The 26,980-nt window shown below is 49.5% G+C and overlaps 1 long non-coding RNA gene across 1 annotated transcript; it reads left to right on the forward strand.

Annotated features, from left to right (window-relative positions):
- Nucleotides 1-371: 371 nt before the first annotated feature.
- LOC144770134 (uncharacterized) lies at nt 372-8,364 on the forward strand. Its single transcript, XR_013598808.1, has 3 exons — nt 372-436; nt 887-934; nt 7,341-8,364. It is a non-coding gene; the product is annotated as an uncharacterized LOC144770134 (long non-coding RNA).
- The last annotated feature ends 18,616 nt before the right edge of the window (nt 8,365-26,980 follow it).

Below are 26,980 nucleotides of genomic sequence, written 5' to 3' on the forward strand. Positions count from 1 at the left end.
CCTGCACTGAATATGCCCTGTCCGTTGTCCGTGCTAGTTTTAGGATGGTACAATAAAGGTTTGTGATTTGTCCTAGCTTAAAACATTCCGGGCCCCTTTAAACAATCTGAAGAAAACATCACGAGTAGCGAGTCACGTGTCTTTGTCACGTGTACCGCGAACGATGCTATTTCAAACTATCGCGCCCGAGCTCGGTGTTCATTCGGGCCACGGCATTGAAAGGCTAGGTCACCAGAGGGGAGTCGCCTACTAAACAGTAAGTGGAGAATTGAAGGGTCATTTACTCGAAGAGAATTACGATCGGATAGATGAAGATAACATTTCTATATACGCTGGGGAGACATTGACTTTGCTTTCCCAATTGATCTTAGATTGTACGGCTTGAAGAAAACCCCTGGCGTGTCCGCCCATGCTGCGCGGAATCGAATCGCTAATTGTGAGTTCTGTGAGAGGTTCATTTATTTATCTTCCATGTTTTAATACATAACGGAGTCTGTTGGGGTTCCATTTAGGCCAATTCTTGGGCTTTTTAAATTACGTGCATATGGTTTTCATTTCCAATTTTTTGCCATTGAGGGACAGTTCGGTCCTGATGAATAATCCGAACGTCGTGTAGTTCTCTTGACAATGATAGTCCTGTGGAACACAGTAACTGACTCTGTAAAAACCAGTCATGTTTCTAAACAATATAATGCCATTAAGTGACGAATATTATGGCACTCAGAGCACGATATTTGCTTGCATGAATGTATCATATCACAGATATGGGTGATTACTTGGTGAAGGTATCAAGTATGGAAATACTGTACTATGAATCTTCAAAGGTCTAAACAGAACCATATGAATGATTTATTTCTGTTATTTCTCCTTTGTTTCCTTTTCACAGGTTTTTTGGCTCCAGTAAATTACTGAATGTGCCTACATGGTTAAAGCCGTGAGTAATTTATTAAATTTTTAATTTTTCACACCAATATCCTCACGGTTGGGTGCGCCTTAGTGTGTGCACACCGCCGGAGGATCACATTTATGGTCCTGACGAATGCTGAGCGATTATGGCTCTGATAGCTGAAACATGTTGACCGACTAAATTTACATAGGACTAAGGGTTTCCAATTAACGAAACCTATTTATAAGTCCAAATATCACCAGTTTTTAACTAATGCGGGTTGGACTATTAATAAAGTAGTTGACAGTCACAACTACGCATTTTTTAAACTTTTTTGCACTCACTTAGCACAATTTGGTTTTTTCACTACATCAACACACAACAGAACCAGCTCCGCTGTAATCATGCGTTGAAGCACACTGGAAGGACATTAGGTCCTTCCAGTGGGAACCCAATGATGAAGCATGTCACCACTAGGTTGGTGAGTGAGGGTTCTTTTCACAATTAACTTCTATGTGTGTTTTTTCACCAGGTTTTACATTTTCCCTCATAGGAGTTCTCACTTGAGGTGTTATACTTTTTTTCACTCTTTTGTTGTTTATATTTTAATTTCTCTTTAGCGTATACCCTAACCTGATTGTAGCTGAAGTTCCCAGTGTCATCATTTCTTGTTTATTTATTAGTTGGTTTGGTGACCTTTGGGAAGATTGGGAAAAATGAGATGACGTTGTGTATGTTATTTTCACTTACGGGGTCCTTAAATAATTTACGATGGGAGTCTTCATCAGTTTTCTTACTTTTCCCTTTTTTTGGGGTAGTTCTATCTGTTGGGTCACCTTTTGTGTCTTGGCTGGTGAGTGATCTTCAGATGATGATGATACTTTGTGGCCTTGCTTTTTTCCTCCCTCGATTTTGCCTTTTTTCTTATTGGAATTTTGAGAATTTTGCTTAAGTTGTTTTTTCCTCTTCTGGTCCACTAAGTACTACAGTATTCCTGCTTGAGTTTCCTGGATCTGATCAGAATTCTCCATATCATTTTCTAAAAGAGCCAATATTGATTCCAGAATCCTCTTAGTGTAAATAGAGCACTGGATACCGGACCTTGCCTGTTGGTAGATTGCAAAGTGGTAAACAGTGGGAATTCCAGTGACTGTGAACGATCTACGTCTATATCAGAGATATTGCTTGGAGTGCTATTAAATAATTGTAGTCTCTCCTTTGTTGTTTTTGATACCTTGAGTGGTGGACCAGTATTATAGTTTATATCAGGTAAAATAAAATCTGTATCTGGTATTGGAAATGATACTGCATATGTTGTTTGAAGTGATAATTCCTGGTACTCCAAGTACTCAACTACTTTTGTATACTCAAGTGCCTGTTTTAATTCAATTCCTTTAGTGGATTTTATTAATTTTTTGTCCTTAGGTTTCTCAGGTTCTGTTTCTGCATCATTGTATTGTCCCTATAAATTTTCCTGTTCAAATGTCTTGTTTGTATGGCTCATATTTGAAATGTTGGGGTAAAAATTGTTATTTCAGCGTTTCTGGACAATGCTGTAATATGGGCTGCTTTGCACATGCTCTTTCTTGCAGATTGTTCCCTGCCCAGTCTTTTCGTGTGAATTGTTTGAGTTCTTAATTTCTTATAGGCTATGATGTACAGGGAAAGGGAGCTGGGATTCACCAGGCTTAACTGCAGATCACTAAAACGTATGTACTTAGGCCCCCAATATACCTCCTTTTTTTAATGAGATTACTACTTTGAATCCAAGAGAGCTGCTGGAGAATAACTCCTTTCTTTTGCAGGTAAGTCTCAGTACTACAAAGATTAACGTAAAAGTATTTACCCTGCGGTTCAACAGTATTTCCGTGTGCCTTATAGGTGGCTAACGGAATTGATGGGGCTGGATTGCCATGCTCTACTGCTAGAACTGCTATTGCTGGCCTGCCCCTCCATGCCTGTCAGGTGAGTGCAGTGGGAGGCGAGAAGAAGAAAGCAACACTCCTAGTTTACAATTCCTTCCCCGGTCCTGAATATCCAAGTTATGCTTTTTTCTTTGGCCGCTGATGAGTGAGGCACTGCAGGTGATTCCTCCGGCTGCAACTGGCTCTAGCCGGGCCACCTCCACAGACCGCCTGGGGCTCTCACTCCTTGGCCGCCAGGTACGACGGCCACACTCACACCTCACAGTACTCTCCCCTCTCTTACCTTGGCTAGCTGGGCTGGCTAGGGTGAAGAAAAAGGCCAGCCTACCTTCATTCTGTGTTCCTTCAGGAGCTTTAGATGGACTGAACGGATCAGGTCAGGGGGGTCCGGATGTTTAGACACATTAGGAGAGCAAGCTCCCAGCTTGCTTTGACTTTTAGGACAACTCATTCCAGCTCCTTTTGGCACGCTCTCCCCCTGGAACATCAACGCGAGCAGCAGTATGGCTGATGCTGGTAAAGAGGAGCAGAACGGAAGAGAACAATAGCTGCGCTCGCAGGCGTGAAAGCCGCACTGGCCCAGCTGCAGGTCTAATCTCACCCGTCTGATCCTGCTGTTCTCTCCTGACTCACAAGCATGAGGTAGTGTGAGGTATGGGGTGTAGGAGGCTTCCAACCTCGGTGTGTAGTCTCTCAGCCTTCCGTTGACTCAACTTTCACTTGGCTACACCTGCAGCCAGTGCAGCACCCGGTCGCCGGCTCAGCACCCGCTCCGCCACACAGCTACTCTCCGCTCGCTTGACCACTTGCTTGTCTCATCACGTCACTTCCTCAATTACTGGACTCAGCTTTGCTTTCGACTCCAACCAACTTCTATAGGTGAAGGGCTCAACCTGACTGATACAGGATGCCAACCCATAACGAGCATGCCTCATTTGAAAATTCCGTTTCATGAGTACTTCAGGAGATAGTTTCTAAAAATGGTGCCTTATAGTTGTCCTGAAGATGGGTTAGGGCTAGTTCCCCATGATCCTTATTTAATTGTGAAGCTTTAAATTGGACCCTAGTTTGTTAATTATACAGAATAAATTTCCTTAAAAGGAAATCAACTTCCCAAAAATATAGGGTATTCATTTTTATTGGTACATTAGCAAAAAAATAGAAGCAATGGTAAAATTGACATTTTGATGAAAGAGATGCAACCAATCAAATATAATGGGGGCAACGACCATCTATTCAAAAAATATTTTACTTTCTTCAACGGAGCAGCATCATTAAGTTGAAACACATCGGCAAAGTTAGATGTTACAAACATGCCCAGATAATGAACTGGATGCTGGGAGACACATTTTAGCTGGAGATTTTGAGGCAGATCAATTGCTTCCACATCAAACAATAGGAGCTCTGGTTTTGAGTGGTTAATTTTATACCCCTCCCAAAAAGGTAAACTCTAGGATTTCATCGTAAGCTTTTTGAATATTGGCTTTCTCGGCTTTTAAATTCAAGATGATATTATATGCAACACGTTTTATTTTCGCCATTCCATCTAGTAGTGGGGCTGCTGAAGCCTTATTATGGCTTGGCTACCAAAGGTTCAATAAAGCAAGCAAACAAGATTGTGGGCATTGGGCAACCCTGATTGGTTTGCAATTTTACTGAGCCTATATTTTTCGAATTAACCACTATTCTAGCTTTGGCATCTGTTCAGATGTTCCAAAGCATTCTTAAAAATTGGCTAGGAAACACGAATTTTGCCTGCATGAAAAAATAGCACTTCTAAATTCACTGAATAAAAAGACTTCTCGACATTGATCATCAATAAAGCCACTTTTGAATCATTATTCAAAAAAAAAAATCAATAGCCTCAGCAATTTAGCTTGGCTTGGCAACCATCAATCTACACAGTAAAAATCTGTACTCCTTATAGACGATTTGTTGTGCTATGGGCATCATTCATGCTGCCAATACTTTATTAAATAATTCATATTCGGAGTTTAAAATACTTAGGGCCCTCATTAGGATGTCGGTCGGAAAGCCTCTGACCAAAGGTCGGAGGCTTTTCGACCGATATCCTTGGTTTGAATTCCACCCAACTTATTAGGATTATAGCAGTCAGAATCCAAACCGGGCGGTCATTCCACCTGGTTTCCGACAGGATTATGGAGCTCGTCGGTAGTCGGAAACTAAACATAGACGTCGATTACGATGGCGGACGAAAACTGGTCCGACCGCCATGGTCGCAGCAAATATAAAGCCGACCGTACCGCGGATAAACCGCGGGTGCGATTAGGATATTTCTGTCATCACACACCGACCGCACCGGACGGATCACATCAAAGACCGCCGCACGTGCACGGTACCACAGAAACACCTTCCGCCGCGGACGCAACGACCGCGGAAACAGGCCCAACTGCCGGCAGACCTGTGGAGGGTCCGACCGCACGATTAGGATAACCCCGCAATCCCAACGGAAATCACCACCGTCCTCGACCGCCGTGGAAAAAAAGCATTGACAAACGGAGCTTGGCTGCGGAAGGACTAAACGAACATCACCCCTGCCGTCAAACCGAAACAAAAATGGCGGACGGAAGTAAATAGTAAACAAAAAAACAGGACACACACCTACCTGGAACACCCACCCCCAACAACTACACGCCCTAATGCCCCCCCCAGAACAAACAAGAGCACCCAAGTCTCCACACCCACAGAACACCTGATTGCTAAAAACCATTGGGACACAACCACCACACAGAGTATAAAAGGAATCCCTCCCATTACCACAATCCTTTACATCACAGCACAGCTGGAAGAAAGAGGCAGCACATCACACACAACAGACACACACAAACACACATACAACCTGCACACCAACACACCCAGCACACAAACCCCCACAACACCATCCCTACATACCACACACCTGCACACCCCACACCACCAACACCTTGCACATCACACACCATGGCCCCTAAGAAAAAACCCAAGTTCACAGAGAGTGAGTTGAAGGTCATGGTGGATGAAATCATCCGTGTCGAACCACATCTGTTCGGTACCCTAGTGCAGCAGACCACCTTGGCAACTGAAACCACTATGTGGGGCAGGATAGTGACCAGAGTGAATGCTTCAGGGACCGTGCCACGCACCAAACACGATATCCAGAGGCGGTGGCACGAACTCAAGGAAAGGGTGAAAGGCATCAGGTCCAATAACCACCTGTGGGCACACGACACTGGCGGTGGCGGACCCGCGGAACAAATACCATACGCCGAATGGGAGGAGAAGGTGCTAGGCAAACTGCACCCTGAGAGTCTGGAAGGAATAGAAGAGGGAGTTGAGGCTGGTAATTCCAAACCAATGACCACTTTCACACTGTCATGTACTGCCTTGCACAACTGCTAAGACACATCTCCCAGGCTCCAATCCATGCATGTGGACCACACAGTCACCCAAATGTCAAGCCCAGGCCTCAAATGCACCCACCATGATCAACCACAAATATAGCCACCTACGTTCCCAGGCTTGCATGTGGTCAATCAGCAAACACCACAACTCCCAACAGGCCCCCATGTCCACAGGGAGGGTGGGTGTGGGGGTGGGTCCAGCACTACAACTCCCAACAGGCCCCCATGTCCACAGGGAGGGTGGGGGTGGGGGTGGGTCCAGCACTACAACTCCCAACAGGCCCCCATGTCCACACGGATGGTGGGGGTGGGGATGGGTCTAGCACTACAACTCCCAACAGGCCCCCATGTCCACAGGGAGGGTGGGTTGTGGGTGAGAGGCCAGCACTTCAGCTCCCAACAGGCCCCCATGTCCACAGGGAGGGTGGATGGGTGGGTGGGTGGGTGGGTGAGAGGCCAGCACTACCAACAGGCCGCCATGTCCACAGGGAGGGTGGGGGTGGGTCCAGCAATACAACTCCCAACAGGCCCCCTTGTCCACAGGGCGGGTAGGTGGGTGGGTGAGAGGCCAGCACTACAACTCCCAACAGGCCCCCATGTCCACAGGGATGGTGGGGGTGGGTCCAGCACTACAACTCCCAACAGGCCCTCATGTCCACAGGGAGGGTGGGGGTGGGGGTGGGTCCAGAACTACAACTCCCAACAGGCCCCCATGTCTACAGAGAGGGTGGGGGTGGGGATGGGTCCATCACACAACTCCCAACAGGCCCCCATGTCTCCAGGGAGGGTGGGGGTGGGGGTGGGTCCAGCACTACAACTTCCAACAGGCCCCCATGTCCCATCCCAGAGCAAGATTGAGTCCGCCTACCATGTGCTGACCAGTGCATCGCACTCTTCAAACTTACATGTAGGTAGCCGTCTTCACAGGGGCACCATCCAATAGCAGGACAGGACCACACACATCCAAGTATTGTCTCCCCACCTTCACACCACCATAATGCCCAGTACTGTGTACCACACCAATTTGATTACACCAACAACCATGTACTGATTCCCTAGAAAATTGAAATGTAACAACAACAAACCTGTCATGTCCACAGCATTGATTCTTAAATTCTTGTCCCTCAGGTGACCGAGACTTTACAGGGGAAAACACCAACCGCCAGCACCAGTCCGCCCCCTCACAGCCTGGACTCTCCGGTGATCATTCCCTGGACAACTTGAGTGCGGAGGACGATGCCGGTCCAACTACACTCTCAGGGCCATCAGGCTCCCCAGACATCCCTGGCTCCACCACCTCGGCCAGTGGAAATACAGCAACTACTGCCATTGTGACCTGTGCAGCTACCACCACCACCACCACCACCACCACTCCTGCCAGTGCCACCCTGCCTGACCCATATGACAATGATGGAACATCAACATCACAGGCTAGCAGGGAGAGTGGACGGGGAAGGACACAGGTGAGGCCACAGCTCCCGAACAGGAGGACAGGTGCAAGGCGAGGTAGGGGACAAGACCCACTCAATTCTGGGACCGAGACCCTGGATGCCATTGTAAGAGTGCAAGCGTCGTACGAGCGGTCGCAGGCACAGGCGGATCGGGTGCGCCAAGACTCACTTGACACCTGCCAGCTGTTGTGGTCCATGGACAACCATATGAGACAAATGGTGGACCTCGTGGGGCAGCAAACAACTCTTTGGAGGGAGTGGTTATCCCGCGCCACACCACCTCCCCCTCCCAAGTGGCCAGCGGGACAGGACACCACCTCCACCGCCACCATCCCCTGAGGCCACTGACAGGGAGGTGGCCCCCGAACAACCTGCCCCCACAGCTGGGTCCACTCCGGCTCCAAGACGGAGGGGCCTTCCGAGGCTGGATCCAGGACAGAGCAGTGGCAATGCACCAGCCACCCACACGAAGAGGGGCCGGCACTGACTACACCCTTCCTTGAGCCTGGCATTCCCTCAGTGAACTATCTTGCCCCACATTGCCAAGCATTGGCACACATCTGGTGGACTAGGTGTACATCACACAATGTGGTGTCCTCACGGTGGTGTCATCTGACATGACCTTCTACTCACACTTCCCCTCCACCACCTATTTGTAAATATGTACTAACACTAATCCACACTCTGTAAATACAACTCACGGAAACACTCAAGGCTGTGTGACCTCCATGTTTAAATACAGGTTTGTCTCAGTTGTTGTCATCAGCAGGTGCAGGGATCAATGTTGTTTGGAATTATGGCTCTGTGTGAGTGACCTAGGGACAATCAGAGAACAACAAGCACAGGTCAGGAAACTGAATCACACCCATCACACAACAACGTACTGCAACATCCCACAAACCACAATCATCACAAAGTAAGCGGATCACAGGACACATATCAGGGAGCATTGCTGGTACACCATGTCCCACACCCATGTGCAAACAGAAGATAACAGAACAGGCAGCATTCACACACCACATCGACCCATCACCAGCAGACATACATCACCTATTGAGCACAAGAGGTAGTTTCTCACATTCAAGGAAAGTAGCGATAAATGAGCTGACGCCTCTGGTCCACACCTTCTTCCTCCCCACTATCCTCATCACTGGACATGGGTGGGATGGGAGGCGGAGAAACCTGTTGGTCTGCAGGGTCCATGATCAGTTCAATTTCCTTGCGCAAGGCCAGGTTGTGGAGCATGCAGCAGGCAACCACGATTTTGCATACCTTGCCGGGTGAGTATGGCAGGGCCCCTCCGGTTTTATCCAGGCACCAAAACCTTGACTTCAGCAGTCCAAATGTACGTTCCACCACCCGACGTTTCTTCCCATGGGCCTCATTATAGAGCATTTCACCTGGGGTAGTAGGATTCCGTAGGACGCTTAGCAGCCACGGGCGGTTTGGGTACGCAGAATCACCTAGGTGGGGGGGATGACAGACGCATACATCATTACCAGGACTGGTGGGAACAACATGGCACACATACAACACAGTAGTCATCACAGCACACTCACCTACAAACCATGCACGTTCTTGACGCAGATTAGCCATCAGTTGGGGGACGATGCTGCTCCACAGGATGTGTGAGTCATGTGCGGACCCGGGAAATCTGGCACGCACATGAGAGATGATGTTGTAAACCAGGCACACCACTTGCACGTTGATCGAATGATAGTGCTTCCGATTGTGATAGATGGGTTCACGTGCCTGGGGTGGAACCAGACCAATATGTTTACCATCGATGGAACCCACTACGTGTGGAATCTGGCCCAGGGCAGAAGTCCCCTTTCACTGCAGCCAGCTCTGCCGTACGTGGGAAATGGATGTAATCATCCTTGTAACGCATAATGGCTTCCAGCACATCCCGCAGTACCATGCTGAACATGGATTGGGACATCCCCCCGGCATGACCAACTGTGTACTGGAATATGCCTGTCTCGAAGAAGTGAAGTGCCGCCAACACCTTTGCTGTGGGTGTAATTGCTCCTGGATATGGCCTGCGTGGCTGCAGATGAGGTGCCAATTGTGCTACAAGGTCCTGCAATGTCGGTCGGTCAAGCCGGAATTTGCGATTCACCTCCTCTTCAACAATGTCCTCCAGCACAGTGTATGGTCGATGCACATTTGGAGCCCTCCTGTGTGGGAGTAGATGGTAGCAGATGTCAATTCTCCAACACCGCATAGCTGAACCACACTATCACATCTTGACCAACAAAATACAAATAATACATGTTGCAGACACTGATTGTATGTGTGACGTGACAGAAATATAAGGCACTGCAGCTAACTACACACACACTGTTCACCCACAAACAAGATCCTGTGTGCAAACATGTCCAATGGTACGTGCACACATGTTGAAAGAACAGCCAACATCACATGACTGAGGGCCCATGTGTGGACAAGCATCCCCATATACACACATGGATGTGCACTCACAACACGAACATGGAACACACCCTCCTTGTCTTCATGCACCCATGACCCCACCAACAATGCTGTGCATCCTCACATGACAGGCATGGACATACAACAGACGACACACAGACGCATACACAGAAAGCATGTATACCCCCATCATTGCTACTTGCACACACAAAACACACACTCATGACTGCTTAAAAATGTGGGTACACAGCCTTTATGGACTGTGTAAATGTGTACAATCTGAACGTGTGACCTCAAAACCAAGATGTCACCACATTGCCAATGCATCTGACGTAACTTGGGCTCACATCACTGTCCTTTGTAAAGCACTGGCAAGGTCAAAAGTATGATCACACATGCAACAAATGGACATTAATGTGACACGTGGACAGGGGCCATTTAAATGACATAATGAGTTTTGACACATTCCGGACATGGCCTGACACACATGTGCACCTATAATCATTACATGTGTGCGGAGACATGCAGTGTGTCTACACACGGCATCCGGGTACGCCTTCCGCCATCTCAGAAGATGATCCTTGATACTGCAATTGTGCGTACCATTGGCTGCATGGTCAAGGTGCATCATGGTCACACACCGCCAAACGCATGTGCGCGCTACCGCGATGGTGCATCATTTGAAATTCATCACTCACTGGCATCGCAATGGCGGAGCACGCATTCCGCGGGGGCGGGGCAGGCTAACACATACATTTGAATGTGCAAGTAGAAATGGCAGTTGGTATCCCCCTTTCAGTCACATGGCAGCACCTACCGCAGACCGCCGGGTGTGGGTGGTCACCCACCGCCGGGTGCGGGCGGTGGGTGACCGCCCAGTGTATTGATGTTACCCTGGCATGGATGATCATCGCCGGTCACCCACCATGGGTGCGGGCGGTGGGTGACCGCCCTGTGTATTGATGTAACCCTGGCATGGATGGCCATGGCCGGTCACCCACTGCTGGGTGCGGGCAGTGGGTGACGGCCCGCACCCGGCAGTGGGTGACCGGCCATGGCCATCCATGCCAGGGTAACATCAATACACAGGGCGGTCACCCACCGCCCGCACCCGGCAGTGGGTGACCGCCCACACCCGGCGGTGGGTGACCGGCCATGGCCATCCATGCATGGGTAACATCAATACACAGTGCGGTCACCCACTGCCCGCACCCGGCGGTGGGTGACCGCCCGCACCCGGCGGTGGGTGACCGCCCGCACCCAGCGGTGGGTGACCGGCCATGGCCATCCATGCCAGGGTAACATTAATACACAGGGCGGTCACCCACCGCCCGCACCCGGCGGTGGGTGACCGCCCGCACCCAGCGGTGGGTGACTGGCCATGGCCATCCATGCCAGGGTAACATCAATACACAGGGCGGTCACCCACCACCCGCACCCGGTGGTGGGTGACCAGCCATGGCCATCCATGCCAGGGTAACATCAATATACAAGGCGGTCACCCACCGCCCGCACCCGGCGGTAGGTAACTGCCCGGACCCGGCGGTTGGTGGCGCTATGTGACAGAATGGGGGATACCAACTGCCATTTCCACTTGCACAGTCAAATGTATCTGTTAGCCTGCCCCGCCCCCGCGGAATGCGTGCTCCGCCATTTCTATGCCAGTGAGTGTTGATTTTCAAATGATGCACCATCGCGGTAGCGCGCACATGCGGATGGTGGTGTGTGACTGTGATGGTCCTTGCACATGTAGCCAATGGTAACAGGTAACGCGGGACGCGTAAGCGATTTCAAAAATAGCAGAAGCCGTGCAACGCCACAGCAGGGCCAGTCATTGGTTCATTTTGAATGAGGCAGTCCGGGAACACCAATTGCTGCAGATGTGTGCCACTGATATCAAATCAGGGCCCTATAAATGTGTGAATTTGAGCAGCACACATCCACATCTTCCAGCCACTGCTGCCTGCACACATCACCTCTACCTGCTGCTGAGCACTACACCAACTGCTGCTGTTGTGCCACAGTCCTGGACCTTGCCATGCCAAGAGTTGGAGAGATTCGGTCACATCCCTTCACCGCAGAGGAGCTGGATGTCCTTGTGGACGGTGTGCTCGGCCACTATGAACGGCTCTACGGTGCCCCAGGACAGGTGGTAAGTGCAGAGGGGGACATGCATGAGGTGGTCACTGACTCCTGGCCTCTGCAAACTTGGCGGTGTGCTGTGGGAGGCAGTGTGGGTATGCCCCAGCATGGCAGGCACACTGTGATGTGTTCCTGGTTCTGTCACTGACTGATTGACCTCTATGCTGCAAAGTTTTATGTGTGAGGGGACACAAACATGACATGTATAGTCTTGTGGCAGTGCTGGGTTACGACTGATCACATCTATTTTGTGGGTGTGTACCTCACCTGTTTTCCATGATGGACTAATGACATATTGACCTGTCCTTCACATATGTTGTACTGTGCATGGCTGCTAAAAGATACCTATACCTTCTATCTGTGTGAATGGCCAACTGTTCACTGACTTGCCCCCTCTTGTCTCCCATCATGATAGGTCAAGCTGCACCTTCGCAAGGCCGTGTCGAAGACCATAGCACGTGATGTACGGGCAGTGGGGGTGTGCAATAGGCGACACACATACTGCCACAAGCGGTGGGACGACATCTCCAGGCTCAGCAAGAATGTGGCAGAGATGACACTGAGGCTGAATCCCAGATCAGGCCAGCTTGCAGGACGTACCATTACCCCTCTAATGCTCCGTGTCATAGCTGTGACACATCCTCACCTAAGGGAGAGGTGTTGCGCCGCGGCCAGGGCGACTGACGCTGGAATCTTGGGACCACGGTTCGATCCCCGGCTCCGGCGGCAGGTTAGCCCAGCACCATGTGACTCTGGGCAATAGCTCGCTTAATCTTCCCGACGGCCCCCAGCGCCTAGAGACCCTTACGGGTGATTGTGCGCTTTACAAATGTGGACTTAACTAACTAACTCCGTCTGGTTGTGTGAGGATCAGCAGCAAACTAGCGGTAAGCACACTGAATGGGTTTGTGACGTGTGAGTGCATGCATGTATTGCTGCTCAGACACAGTAGTGACATCCGTGGTGTATATGTTGTGCTGCAATTGCATGTTGGTGCCATTAGCAGAGTGAGCGTTAGCATCCATTTCAGCCAGGTGGACATACCAGTTGCATTGTAGTGCAGGGTCCCAGGACATGCCATTGTGGTCTGTGGTCCCAGAGCATCACATGTGTGGTGGTCAGCATGCACTTGCCCTGTTTGTTTGATGTACATGTTTCACATGCACCCCCGGTTCTTTGACATGAGGATGTCCGGTAGGGGTGGTTTGTGTGCAGGATGGGTGCTACATGTTGGTCAGCAGTCTATTAAGTTTGGATTTTGTACTTTGCAGTACGTGAGTGTGGCACTTAGGTATACCTCTTTTCTATCTTTTTCAACTTTGGACGAGGGCACTGACCAACAAACAACGGAGCTTAGTGGTGGCAATGCTTTCGGATCACAGATAACACTCACGCAGACTGAGACTGAAGAGAGCAGCCCCGGAGAGGGGGACAGAACTGTCCCTGAGGACTCACATATGGAGAGCCCATCGTCCTTATATTCAGACAGTGGTGGTGAGTCTGCACTGTTGGTGGAGACAGGGAGTCTACAATCTACACCTTCAGTCGGTACACAGCACACTGGGCCCACACTGCCACCAACTGCAACAAGTACTGCTTGTGCTCGCCAGAGTAGGGGGAGCATAGTGGCCTTTGGTGCAGGCACCGCTGCCCCTGCCCCTGTGACACAAACTGCCCTTAGTGCTGAGGCGGTTGATCTGCTGCGACAGCTGTGTGTAGGGCAGACAAACATGATTAATGCATTCCTGGACCACGATAGGAAGTTGGGGCAGGTGGTAGCATTCATGGAGGGGATGCATGGCGATGTTGCTGGTCTCCACAGAACAGTACAGTCATTATCCAACACAGTGTCTGCAGCCATTCAACAGTCGCATGGACAAGGCTCTACTTCAGTCCCCCATCCACACCACTTCCTGTTTCAGGAGAGAGTGACATTTCAGATCAGGCATCATTTTCTGGGTATTGCACTAGAAGCAGGCACAGGCAGCAAGGCAGGGCACAGAGGCCACAGACACCATCCCCTGGGACAGGGAAATCTTTCACAGAACACGACATCAGCTACCCTGGAGTTGACACACAGGATCTTCAAGGGGTGTTGGGGGACAGGGATTCACACGGCACACAGGCATCCACCTCAAAAAGTACTCCCAAGGGAAGGGCACCTCCCAAGGACAGGGACACTGCAAAGGACAGGGCACCTCCCAAGGACAGGGACACTACAAAGGACAGGGCACCACCCAAGGACAGGGACACTACAAAGGACAGGGCACCTCCCAAGGACAGGGACACTACAATGGACAGGGCACCTCCGAAGGACAGGGACACTACATAGGACAGGGCACCTCCCAAGGACAGGGACAATACAAAGGACAGGCCAACTCCCAGGGACAGAGCACCGCCCACGGATAAGGCACATTCCAAAGACAGGACACCTCCTAAGACCAAGGTGTCTCCCACGGCCAAGGCACCTCCCAGGGAGCAGGCACCTCCCAGGGCCAAGGCTTCTCCCATGGACAGGACATCCACCAAGGACAGGCATACATCACCCCTGTATCCCCTGAAGATGGTGTTGGTGAAGGAACGTAGACCACATGTGTCAGGGGTGGAGTCCCCAGTGTTGTTTAAATGCCCCTCACACACCAACCGGCCCCTTGGTCTCATGCTTCATCATCGGGGCCTTCGCACCCCTCTACGGGATGCGGCGTGCTACGACTCACGACTACGTAGGAGCACCTTGATAGTGAACTATATGTAGGTGTGTGAATAGGGAAGAAGTGTGAGTGGTGAGGTGAGGTGAAAAAAGTGAATTCTTAAAATAAAAAATACCTGGCTCATAGGAAAAAATTATTTATTATGTCCTTGGCTGGTATTATTAAAAAGTGCAAAGTGAGGTTGACAATATACGTATTAGGGTATATCAACCTTGGAGAGCGTCGACATGTTTCGGAGTGCTACGACTCCTTCTTCAGGACGAGGATATGCACGTTATCCTCACCTTACTCACACGGAATGTAGAATGTCAAAGTGTATTCTACCAAAAACAAAAACTAGGTGAAATGTACCTATTAATGTTAATTATGGGTAAGCTCCGTTGCTCCCAATTGGCGTTAGAGGAACCTGTGAAGAAAAGACATAGTAAACATCACAGTCGGACGTCCAGGAACAAGGAAAACCAATGTTTTCTAGTCATTAGAGGGTAAAAAGAACCCGAAATAAGGTTCAGGGACCCTGTGAAATAAAACAAGACACACAATGGACACAGGACATACATCCATAATATAGAACACGTCAGGATATTACTCCCAAAAAGAAGAAACTGTGGAGGAGAGGAGTTGTTAAATGAAGGCTTACTTATAGTTCAAGGTTTGATGACCTCATGAGCCTAAGCGTGGTATTGGGGGATTCCTTCCTCACTGCTCAGTAAAGCAACCTATAGGATATTAAGGGTGGGTTTTAGGTTGTTATCATAAATTCTGATAGAAAAATGCTAATCCTGGACCCAACTCACGGTTACTGCATGGTCTAATAGCCTGCCTTCCCCTCAACGCTGCTCCGACGAAGTGTGGGGTAAGGTTCGTGTTCTACCTCTTAAATACTGCCAGTGATTCCAATTTAGGAAGTAAATTGGTTAATTAGACACGGAAACATGCCCAAATTCGGGTGCTTGCTGCAGACAAAGTCCGGTACTGCGCGCTCGGCAAGGGCGTGGTCTGGAATTCTCATGCGCATGCGTTAGAAACTAGCGCTATTGCATTCGCGCATGCGTCGCGCCCGGGGTGGATGTCCAGGTGAATGCAGTCAGCGCGCATGCGCAACTAAGAAACGCCAGCGCATCCTGCACACTCAGGCCCCCAGTATCACCAAATTCCAATGGGGCCATGTACACTACGGCGCGCAAATGTGGGGCTGTCACCCTGCGCATTAGGCCCATGTCAAATACAGTCATAGCTTGGATTAGGTTGTGATTCGATAGTACACACATGTTCCATAATGACGTTTTGCACCCTGCGCGCTATTGTTTTGTTTTTTAGTGCAGAAGGAGTGCATTAGTAACATTCTCAGGGTAGTTCTAATCTCGTCCTGTATACAGTCAATATAATTATTTATAGTTTATAGAAGTGAGGGCTGTCCCCGTTTCTATACATCTCATATAGTCAAATAGGAAAAAACTGCATAGAGATTACAATGAGTCTGTACTGTCAGCCTTATGGGCACAGTGAGAGCTGACACTGTCACCATAAACATTCAGCGTAACTGACTCCAGGGGATAGAGTCATTGAGCCCAGAGGTGTCAGTCCCAAGGCGAAACACCCACCGCTGTTCTTTTTCAAACAAACCTGACTCCGTAGGCAGCTGCTCAATCACTGTCCAGTTTAACTCATTTACACAGTGTTGGTATTCAAGGAAATGGGCTGCCATTTTTGTAGTTGATTTTTTGCATCTAATGTTGCTTTTATGCTCATTGATCCTTATTTTGACTTGCCTTGTTGTCATTCCCACGTATTCCTTCTTGCAGGGGCATGTAATTAGGTACACAACATTTTTACTGTTACAGTTGGTAAACGTGCGTTGTTCCCAACTGGTACCATTCGTGAAGGTGAGTGTCTGGCTTTTCTTGGTAAGGTGGCAGCTGTTGCAGTTTCCACAAGGGTGATGGCCCTGTATTCCTTGTAACCTTGTTTGTTCCACCTTGTGTTTGGGAGGTCTCGTGTGGACCAGCATGTCCTTTAAATTTCTGCCACGTCTGTGGGCAAAAAGTGGTTTTTCAAGATTCAGTGACCCGCTTGTCAGAGTACGCCAATGCTTGTTGACCAGTTTGGATACTTAGTTAGCAACTGGGCTGTAAGTCGTGACACAGACTGTTCTGCTCGGTTGGTCGTCTCTCTGAGGTTTGTCCTCCAAAAGAGCTTCACGGTTGTTATTTCTGGCTCTTTTCAGTGCCTTCTGGATGATTTGATTCGGATATTCTCTTTCTCTCAGTTTCCTGCTCAGGTCCATTGCCTGAGTTTTGTACTTGGCTAAGTCGCTACAGTTGCGATGTAGGCGTAGGAACTGCCCGTATGGTAAATTCTCCCTCAGGTGACGAGGATGGAAACTGTCAAACCTGAGGAGGCAGTTCCTCGCTACCAAAAAAGAATCTGAATTTCTGGTTCAGAAGAATCCTCGCACTCCCTACTTCTATACCATACCCAAGGTCCATAAGAACCTTGAGAACCCACCTGGGCGCCCCATTGTGTCCGGCATCTCATCCATTCTTGAACCTCTGTCAAAGTTTGCCGATGCCTTTTTGAGACCCTTGGTGCAAGCTACCGATACGTACCTGAGGGATACTAAAGCGGTTCTGCAACTACTACAGAACCACCCCTTCGATCCTGATTCACAAATGCTACTGAGCCTTGATGTGGAGAGTCTCTACACGAGCCTCCCACACGATGAGACACTTCTGATCATCGAGGAGGTACTTCATTCTGATCGGTGGAAGTACCAAACTCCCCGGGGAGTGGTCATGGAATGTATCTCGCTAGCCCTTACAAAAAACTTCTTCGAATATGAGGGCACCCTGTTTTGGCAAAGCCATGGAACCAGCATGGGGAGCACATTTGCTCCGAGCCTGGCGGGATTGTACGTTCACCACCTTGAGTCCTCCAAGATTCTCCACCCCAACAATCCTTTCAGAGGGAGAATCCACACATGGCGACGATATATGGATGACATTTTGGTCATTTGGGAGGGGGATGGCAATTCAATCCCCGAATTCATGTGATGGCTCAATGACCAATACACTTTCTTAAAATGTACCCACCAAATGTCCAATAGCTCAATGGTCTTTCTGGATCTTAACATCTATCATGAGGCTGGTCTGCTTAAAACAGAGACCCATTTTAAACCTACAGCGAGGAACTGCCTCCTCAGGTTTGACAGTTTCCATCCTCGTCACCTGAGGGAGAATTTACCATACGGGCAGTTCCTACGCCCACGTCGCAACTGTAGCGACTTAGCCAAGTACAAAACTCAGGCGATGGACCTGAGCAGGAAACTGAGACAAAGAGAATACCGAATCAAATCATCCAGAAGGCAATGAAAAGAGCCAGAAATAACAACCGTGAAGCTCTTTTGGAGGACAAACCTCAGAGAGATGACCAACCGAGCAGAACAGTCTGTGTCACGACTTACAGCCCAGTTGCTAACCAAGTATCCAAACTGGTCAACAAGCATTGGCGTACTCTGACAAGCGGGTCACTGAATCTTGAAAAACCACTTTTTGCCCACAGACGTGGCAGAAATTTAAAGGACATGCTGGTCCACACGAGACCTCCCACACACAAGGTGGAACAAACAAGGTTACAAGGAATACAGGGCCATCACCCTTGTGGAAACTGCAACAGCTGCCACCTTACCAAGAAAAGCCAGACACTCACCTTCACGAATGGTACCAGTTGGGAACAACGCACGTTTACCAACTGTAACAGTAAAAACGTTGTGTACCTAATTACATGCCCCTGCAAGAAGGAATACGTGGGAATGACAACAAGGCAAGTCAAAATAAGGATCAATGAGCATAAAAGCAACATTAGATGCAAAAAATCAACTACAAAAATGGCAGCCCATTTCCTTGAATACCAACACTGTGTAAATGAGTTAAACTGGACAGTGATTGAGCAGCTGCCTACGGAGTCAGGTTTGTTTGAAAAAGAACAGCGGTGGGTGTTTCGCCTTGGGACTGACACCTCTGGGCTCAATGACTCTATCCCCTGGAGTCAGTTACGCTGAATGTTTATGGTGACAGTGTCAGCTCTCACTGTGCCCATAAGGCTGACAGTACAGACTCATTGTAATCTCTATGCAGTTTTTTCCTATTTGACTATATGAGATGTATAGAAACTGGGACAGCCCTCACTTCTATAAACTATAAATAATTATATTGACTGTATACAGGACGAGATTAGAACTACCCTGAGAATGTTACTAATGCACTCCTTCTGCAGTAAAAAACAAAACAATAGCGGGCAGGGTGCAAACGTCATTATGGAACATGTGTGTACTATCGAATCACAACCTAATCCAAGCTATGACTGTATTTGACATGGGCCTAATGCGCAGGGTGACAGCCCCACATTTGCGCGCCGTAGTGTACATGGCCCCATTGGAATTTGGTGATACTGGGTGCTTGAGTGTGCAGGATGCGCTGGCATTTCTTAGTTGCGCATGCGCGCTGACTGCATGCACCCGGACATCCACCCCGGGTGCGACGCATGTGCGAATGCAATAGCGCTAGTTTCTAACGCATGCGCATGAGAATTCCAGACCGCACCCTTGCCGAGCGCGCAGTACCGGACTTTGTCTGCAGCAATCACCCGAATTTGGGCATGTTTCCGTGTCTAATTACCAATTTACTTCCTAACTTGGAATCACTGGCAGTATTTAAGAGATAGAACACGAACCTTACCCCACCCTTCGTCGGAGCAGCGTTGAGGGGAAGGCAGGCTATTAGACCATGCAGTAACCGTGAGTTGGGTCCAGGATTAGCATTTTTCTATCAGAATTTATGATAACAACCTAAAACCCACCCTTAATATCCTATAGGTTGCTTTACTGAACAGTGAGGAAGGAATCCCCCAATACCACGCTTAGGTTCATGAGGTCATCAAACCTTGAACTATAAGTAAGCCTTCATTTAACAACTCCTCTCCTCCACAGTTTCTTCTTTTTGGGAGTAATATCCTGACGTGATCTATATTATGGATGTATGTCCTGTGTCCATTGTGTGTCTTGTTTTATTTCACAGGGTCCCTGAACCTTATTTCGGGTTCTTTTTACCCTCTAATGACTAGAAAACATTGGTTTTCCTTGTTCCTGAACGTCCCACTGTGATGTTTACTATGTCTTTTCTTCACAGGTTCCTCTAACGCCAATTGGGCGCAACGGAGCTTACCCATAATTAACATTAATAGGTACATTTCACCTAGTTTTTGTTTTTGGTAGAATACACTTTGACATTCTGCATTCCGTGTGAGTAAGGTGAGGATAACGTGCATATCCTCGTCCTGAAGAAGGAGTCGTAGCACTCCGAAACATGTCGACGCTCTCCAAGGTTGATATACCCTAATACGTATATTGTCAACCTCACTTTGCACTTTTTAATAATACCAGCCAAGGACATAATAAATAATTTTTTCCTATGAGCCAGGTATTTTTTATTTTAAGACTTCACTTGTTTCACCTCACCTCACCACTACTTCTTCCCTAATCACACACCTGCACATAGTTCACTATCAATGTGCTCCAACGTAGTCGTGAGTCGTAGCACGCCGCATCCCGTAGAGGGGTGCGAAGGCCTCGATGATGAAGCATGACACCAAGGGGCCTGTTGGTGTGTGAGGGGCATTTAAACAACACTGTGTGCTCCCCATCACTTTAGGGATCACAACCACGTTCTGAGTGGATTCTAATTTGTTTAAACATATTACTAAGGGAGACCGAATCCACTTGTCTCTCTCTCTCTCCCCTCTTATGTTATATGTAAGGGGTGGAGTCCCCCCATAACTCTACTCCCATCCACACTCCGGTGAAGCCAAGGAAGAAGTACATTGTTGTTGCATCCCCATTACACATGATTCAGAGGGCGGAAGGCAGGGCCAGAGCAAGCATCAAGCACGGTCCAGCACGTCCCCAGTGAGCAGACCCCCACCAGCACATGATCCATCTTTGATGTGTGATGTTTCAGATGAGCCAGTACCACTTACCAGTCCAGTCATGTCCAGGGTGCCCTTACATATCCCAAAGAAACGGAAACACACACCGGTGACACCTGACCACCCCAATGTCGCTCCAGTACAGCTGTCCCCAGCTCCCAGACCCACCCTGCCTCCTGGCCCATACAGCCCTGTGGCTCATCATTTCTGTGGTCCTAGTAGGTCAGCTGCAGTTCAATCTCATGTGTCAGATAGTGGCACTGTGTCTGTTGTTCGCTGTCATGCCTCATGTAGTAGCACTGTGTCATTTGTGCCCTGTCCTGTTTCAGGTACTGCCACTGTGTGTGTCCGCCACTCCCCTGTCTCCGATGCTGGCATGGTATTTGTTGGTCACTGTACAGGGATAAGTCCTGGCAGTGTGTCCGGGTCTATGGCTCATGTGTCAGTCATTAGAGCTGTGGCCGTGTCTCACACTCCTGTATCCGGTCCTGGCAGTGTGTCTGGGTCTATGGCTCATGTGTTAGTCACTAGAGCTGTGGCGGTGTCTCACACTCCTGTATCAGGTCCTGGCAGTGTGTCTGGGTCGATGGCTCATGTGTCAGTCACTAGAGCTGTGGCTGTGTCTCACACTCCTGTATCCGGTCCTGGCAGTGTGTCTGGGTCTATGGCTCATGTGTCAGTCACTAGAGCTGTGGCTGTGTCTCACACTCCTGTATCCGGTCCTGGCAGTGTGTCTGGGTCTATGGCTCATGTGTCAGTCACTAGAGCTGTGGCTGTGTCTCACACTCCTGTATCTGGTGCTGGCAGTGTGTCTGGGTCTATGGCTCATGTGTCAGTCACTTCATCTGTGGCTGTGTCTCACACTCCTGTATCTGGTGCTGCCAGTGTGTCTGGGTCTATGGCTCATGTGTCAGTCACTTGTACTGGGGCTGTATCTCCCAATCCTGTATCAGATCCTGCGACTGTGTCCGAAGCTACGAGCTCACACAGTCCACCTGATTCTGTGCTGTGAGGTGCAGTTCCCATCACTGAAATGTCATTGTACTTGATGTCTGGAATGTCCATTGTACCCACCCTTGCATTTTTGTTGTCCATGTGACGGTGTACATGACACACTCCCTTGTGCTGCCTCAGATGTACCTGCTCTGTGCCATGGACTGTTGATGCACTTAGCCCCTCTCATGTGCTGCCTCAGATGTACCTGCTCTGTGCCATGGACTGTTGATGCTCTTTGCCCCTCTCATGTGCTGCCTCAGATGTACCTGCTCTGTGCCATGGACTGTTGATGCTCTTAGCCCCTCTCATGTGCTGCCTCAGATGTACCTGATCTGTGCCATGGACTGTTGATGCACTTAGCCCCTCTCATGTGCTGCCTCAGATGTACCTGCTCTGTTCTGTGCCATGGACTGTTGATGCTCTTTGCCCCTCTCATGTGCTGCCTCAGATGTACCTGCTCTGTGCCATGGACTGTTGATGCTCTTTGCCCCCCTCATGTGCTACCTCAGATGTACCTGCTATGTGCCATGGACTGTTGATGCACTTAGCCCCTCATGTGCTGCCTCAGATGTACCTGCTCTGTTCTGTGCCATGGACTGTTGATGCTCTTTGCCCCTCTCATGTGCTGCCTCAGATGTACCTGCTCTGTGCCATGGACTGTTGAGGCACTTAGCCCCTCTCATGTGCTGCCTCAGATGTACCTGCTCTGTGCCATGGACTGTTGATGCTCTTTGCCCCTCTCATGTGCTGCCTCAGATGTACCTGCTCTGTGCCATGGACTGTTGATGCACTTAGCCCCTCTCAGGTACTGCCTCAGATGTACCTGCTCTGTTCTGTGCCATGGACTGTTGATGCTCTTTGCCCCTCTCAAGTGCTGCCTCAGATGTACCTGCTCTATTCTGTGCCATGGACTGTTGATGCTCTTTGCCCCTCTCATGTGCTGCCTCAGATGTACCTGCTCTGTGCCATGGACTGTTGATGCTCTTTGCCCCTCTAATGTGCTGCCTCAGATATATCTGCTGTGTGCCATGGACTGTTGATGCACTTAGCCCCTCTCATGTGCTACCTCAGATGTACCAGCTCTATTCTGTGCCATGGACTGTTGATGCACTTAGCCCCTCTCATGTGCTGCCTCAGATGTACCTGCTCTGTTCTATCCAGTGGCCATGCTCCTGGCTAATCTAGGAGTCAACCTCTATTATGTGCAATAAAGCAAGTTACTCCTGTGTAGGTGTTTCTCTGTGTCATTCCTGGCTGTCTCCTTGCATTGTTGATATATTGGTGCTATCATAAATGCTGTGTCTGCCACTTTCACATTACCATTGCCCAGCACTTTTTCATTTACTTTGGCTGGGGGGATAGTCATTACAATGTGGCTGTGGGCTGTGTAAGGGTGGAGGAGGCACTCAGAGGCTTATTTTGGGACAACAGTGGCTTACCATGCACTGCAGGTTATGTGGATGTTTTTCATTTGGTACATGTGTCACACTCATGATTTGTGGTACACAGTAGGATGTTCACTGTCGACTTTGTCAGTGTACATGTCAGGGCTCATTGTGTGTGTGTTGGTTGTTTATGTGTGTGCAGCAGTGTTGTTTTTTGTGGTGTGTGGTGTTTGGGCCCCTGTCTGTTGGTGGGGTAGGTGTGGGGTTGGCCTGACACTGGGCCAACATGTCTCCTTATGTGTGGTATGCCTTGTGTGTTGGTGTGTGTATGTGGGCCTGTGAGCTGTGTGACCTAGCCATTCCTGCCTGCCTGCCTAGTTGATTGTGGGCATGGTTTCCATCGTCTGCTCTGCTCTGTTGCGTTGTCCGTGGTGTGGCTGTTTGCTAGCGCTGCGTGTGTGTTCTAGGTGAGTGGAGTCTGTTGTGCCCAGGTGGTTTTACTGGTGGTGCATGTATGTGTTTTCATGTCCAGAGCTGGTGTTCTGTTGTGGGCAGGGGCTCTGACACGTGCGTGGTGTGTGTGTTGCAACCGTGGTCGGCAGGGGAGTACCTGCCGGGGTGGTGACGTAGGGAGGGGGAGGGGCATTGGGGGTTAGCAATGTATGGATGATGGATGTTTGCAGGTAAGTGAACATATGTGTTGCTCATAAGATTTTCTTTGTGTGCACTGCATACCCAAATGTGATGCAGTGGACGCTAAGATATTCATACGAATCTTTTAGATGTTTACTTACCTGCATACATCCGTTACCATACATTATTGACCTCCAACATGCCCCTCTCCCTCCCCATGTCACCACCCCGGCAGGTACTCCCCTGCCGACCACGTTTTTTGAGGACGGTCGAGACGTCATTCCGTACGGCGGTGTCTCTGGATTGGTTACGTCCGCCACGGGGTCGGGTGTATTTACGCGGCGGTGCATGTTCTTCCGCGGCGTACGGAAATTTGACAGTGCTTCCCATCCTAATATGGCGGACAGACTAGGCGTGGCTGGTGGACTGGAAAAGGCATTTTCCGCATACTCCAGGCCGGCGGTCGTCCTTCCGTCCACCATCGTAATCGACCCCATAATCCCGTGCAGATGGCGTTTCCACTGTCGGGATTATGGTGTCAGTTTCCGACAGACTTTTCATGTCACGCTTTCCAACATGGAAAGCCTGTTGTAAAGCATCTTTGGGGGCCCCTAGCAGTGTCCCCTTCTGGCTGACGCCTCCGGTTTGGGGCTGACGTGCCACCCTGTAAATCGCTGCACCATGTAACAGGCACTGTGGGTACCTGCCGCATGGTGCAGGGATTTACAGTAACTCCCATTTCTCTATGTGAGCTTGTGCTGTGGGTGGTTTCTGGCCGCCAAATAAGTTCCCACTGAGAAATGTGAGTTTGAGAACGCACAATGTGCGTCGCATCTTAATACGGTATTTAGAATTGCCAACCTATGGTCGGTTAGTTCCCACACCAAGACAGTGTTGGTTGGAGGCAACTCCGACCAACATCGTAATAGGGGCCTTATTTGGTTCATATGAGTTGACACAAAATATTGGTTTATCTTTCTTGAGAAAAATACCTATTATTCATTCTTTAAAGGTATGAGGAATATAGATTCCTGTCCTAATTTGGTTAAAAAAATCTGTTAAAATAACAATTCACCCGCAAATTCCTTATAAAATTTGGTTAGGATGCCATCATTCCCGCATGCTTTTGCATTAGCCATATCCTTTTAAGACCTCTCATCCTTTGCAATTGGTATTTTTACTACTAGGTTATTTTTGTCATTCTCTGTCAGATTAGTCACTCCAAGTGAACGTGCAAGTTTATTGCTCTGCCCTGGTCTTATTTAAATCCTGCTCCATTCGTTTGGCGGAGAGGCTGTGGGTGATCCTGGGGCACTTCTTTGAGAACTAAGCCCCTCATCCATTGACTAGGGGTCTCCTCATGATGGCTGGCCCCTCGTTTGGGACCATCTGCAATTGCTGATGTTTCCCTGCAACGTGGTGTCGATGGGCAGCATCTAGAGAACCAGAACCAAGCGGGCGTTGTCAGAGGTCGCCGGACCATGACGGATGACGGGGCATGTGGAGGGACTGCTTGGGTGCATCACTTTTGTCCCCCATCCCACTGGAGAGGCACTTGTGGACGGAGCCTGGAGGGGCCATCTGGAGAGAGGTGGTGATCTAGCCAAGTGTGGCCTGACCGGCGGTAGGTATGCGTGGGGCCCAAATCGGGGCTGGTGAATGAGGCCCATTAACTATTTGACCACTGCATGCCTTATTTTAGGTACAGGTGGCCCTGACAGCAAAGCAGTGATTTTTTGTGTGTCCCCTCATAGACTGGCTAACGAGTGGGAGCTAGGTTCCCATAAGGTCTAGGTGGGAGCCTGTGCCCACCGGCTAGGGAGGTGCGCAACTTGAGGCTGCCTGGTGCGGCCCTCCGGGCGGTCCATGTGCTGCATGTGGCCTTTGAGACCCTTACATAGACAGCTGGAGTAAGCATGGGCCCAAGGACAATCAGAGGGTTTTTATCCCCCGGTTGGTGTGGTGGGCCTGCCTCATGGGCATGGAAGAGTGGTGAGGACTATCCGCTGGGCCTGACTGCTGCACATAGGGGCCAAGGTGGACACAACATGCCTGAAAGAAAGGCATGTGTTGTAGACTTGCCCCTGATATGATCTGACATCAGTGGGGCTGCATGCGCTACGGGGACTGGAACTGTGCAGGACTCGGTTGGTCCGGGTGAGCTGTCGACAAGAGAGGTGGGACCTGGGCCTGGTCCAGGAGTTTGCCAGGTGAGAGAAGGTATGCTGCATGTTTTGAGGCCTAAAGACTGTGGACTGTCACTGCCTCATGAACATATTACCAATTCCCATGGGGACTAAAGAACTATTGGGGGCTGCTGTTGAGAGAAAAATGCCTCTCTCCCCCTCTGGGCGGAGGACAAGCTCTTGGGCCTAACCCTGGGTGGTGTTCTGGAGCTGAGAGTGGCCCCCTCCCCCTTGGAGCAGTGTGAATGATGCCACGATTATACTACTGTTGAGTGCCCCTGATTGGGATGGAGGACATGAAGACCTAAGGGGATGAGACTGTACTGGGTGCATTTGGAGCTAGGGAGTGTCTGACAGGGCGTGTTGAGGTTGGGACCCAGGCTGAGGTCCAGTGTTTACCTAATGGGTGGAAATAATGCGCAGATAGCTCTTGGATTGCTGAGTTGTGTGAAACAACTGTCCTGTTGAGGTCAAAAATATGCTCTGGTGGAGGTTACTACCCAATGAAGACAAGTTACCTGTTGCCCCTTGGAACTGAGGTGGCCGTGAGGTGTTGAAGTGGACGAGGTAGACCCAAGTCTTCCCCTTCATGAGAAAAATCTCTGCCCAATGGTGAATGCCTGCATGTGGACTAGTGGCCTGTGTTGTAGGGGCCAGTAAGAGGGGCATCTACTAAATATTAGCTCCACTACAACTGCCCCTCCCTGTAGGATATCCTCGAAGCTGCGGGGTGCTGAGGTCTGCATGGTATATAGTAAACACGTAAATACAGGGCATTTCAGGGCCTAGCTCGGGGCCTGGTGTTTATGGCGGTGCGGGATCGAGCTAGAATAACAAGAAAACTAAATG

Source organism: Lissotriton helveticus, chromosome 1_1 (genome assembly GCF_964261635.1).
Source record: "Lissotriton helveticus chromosome 1_1, aLisHel1.1, whole genome shotgun sequence".
Lineage (NCBI taxonomy): Eukaryota > Metazoa > Chordata > Amphibia > Caudata > Salamandridae > Lissotriton > Lissotriton helveticus.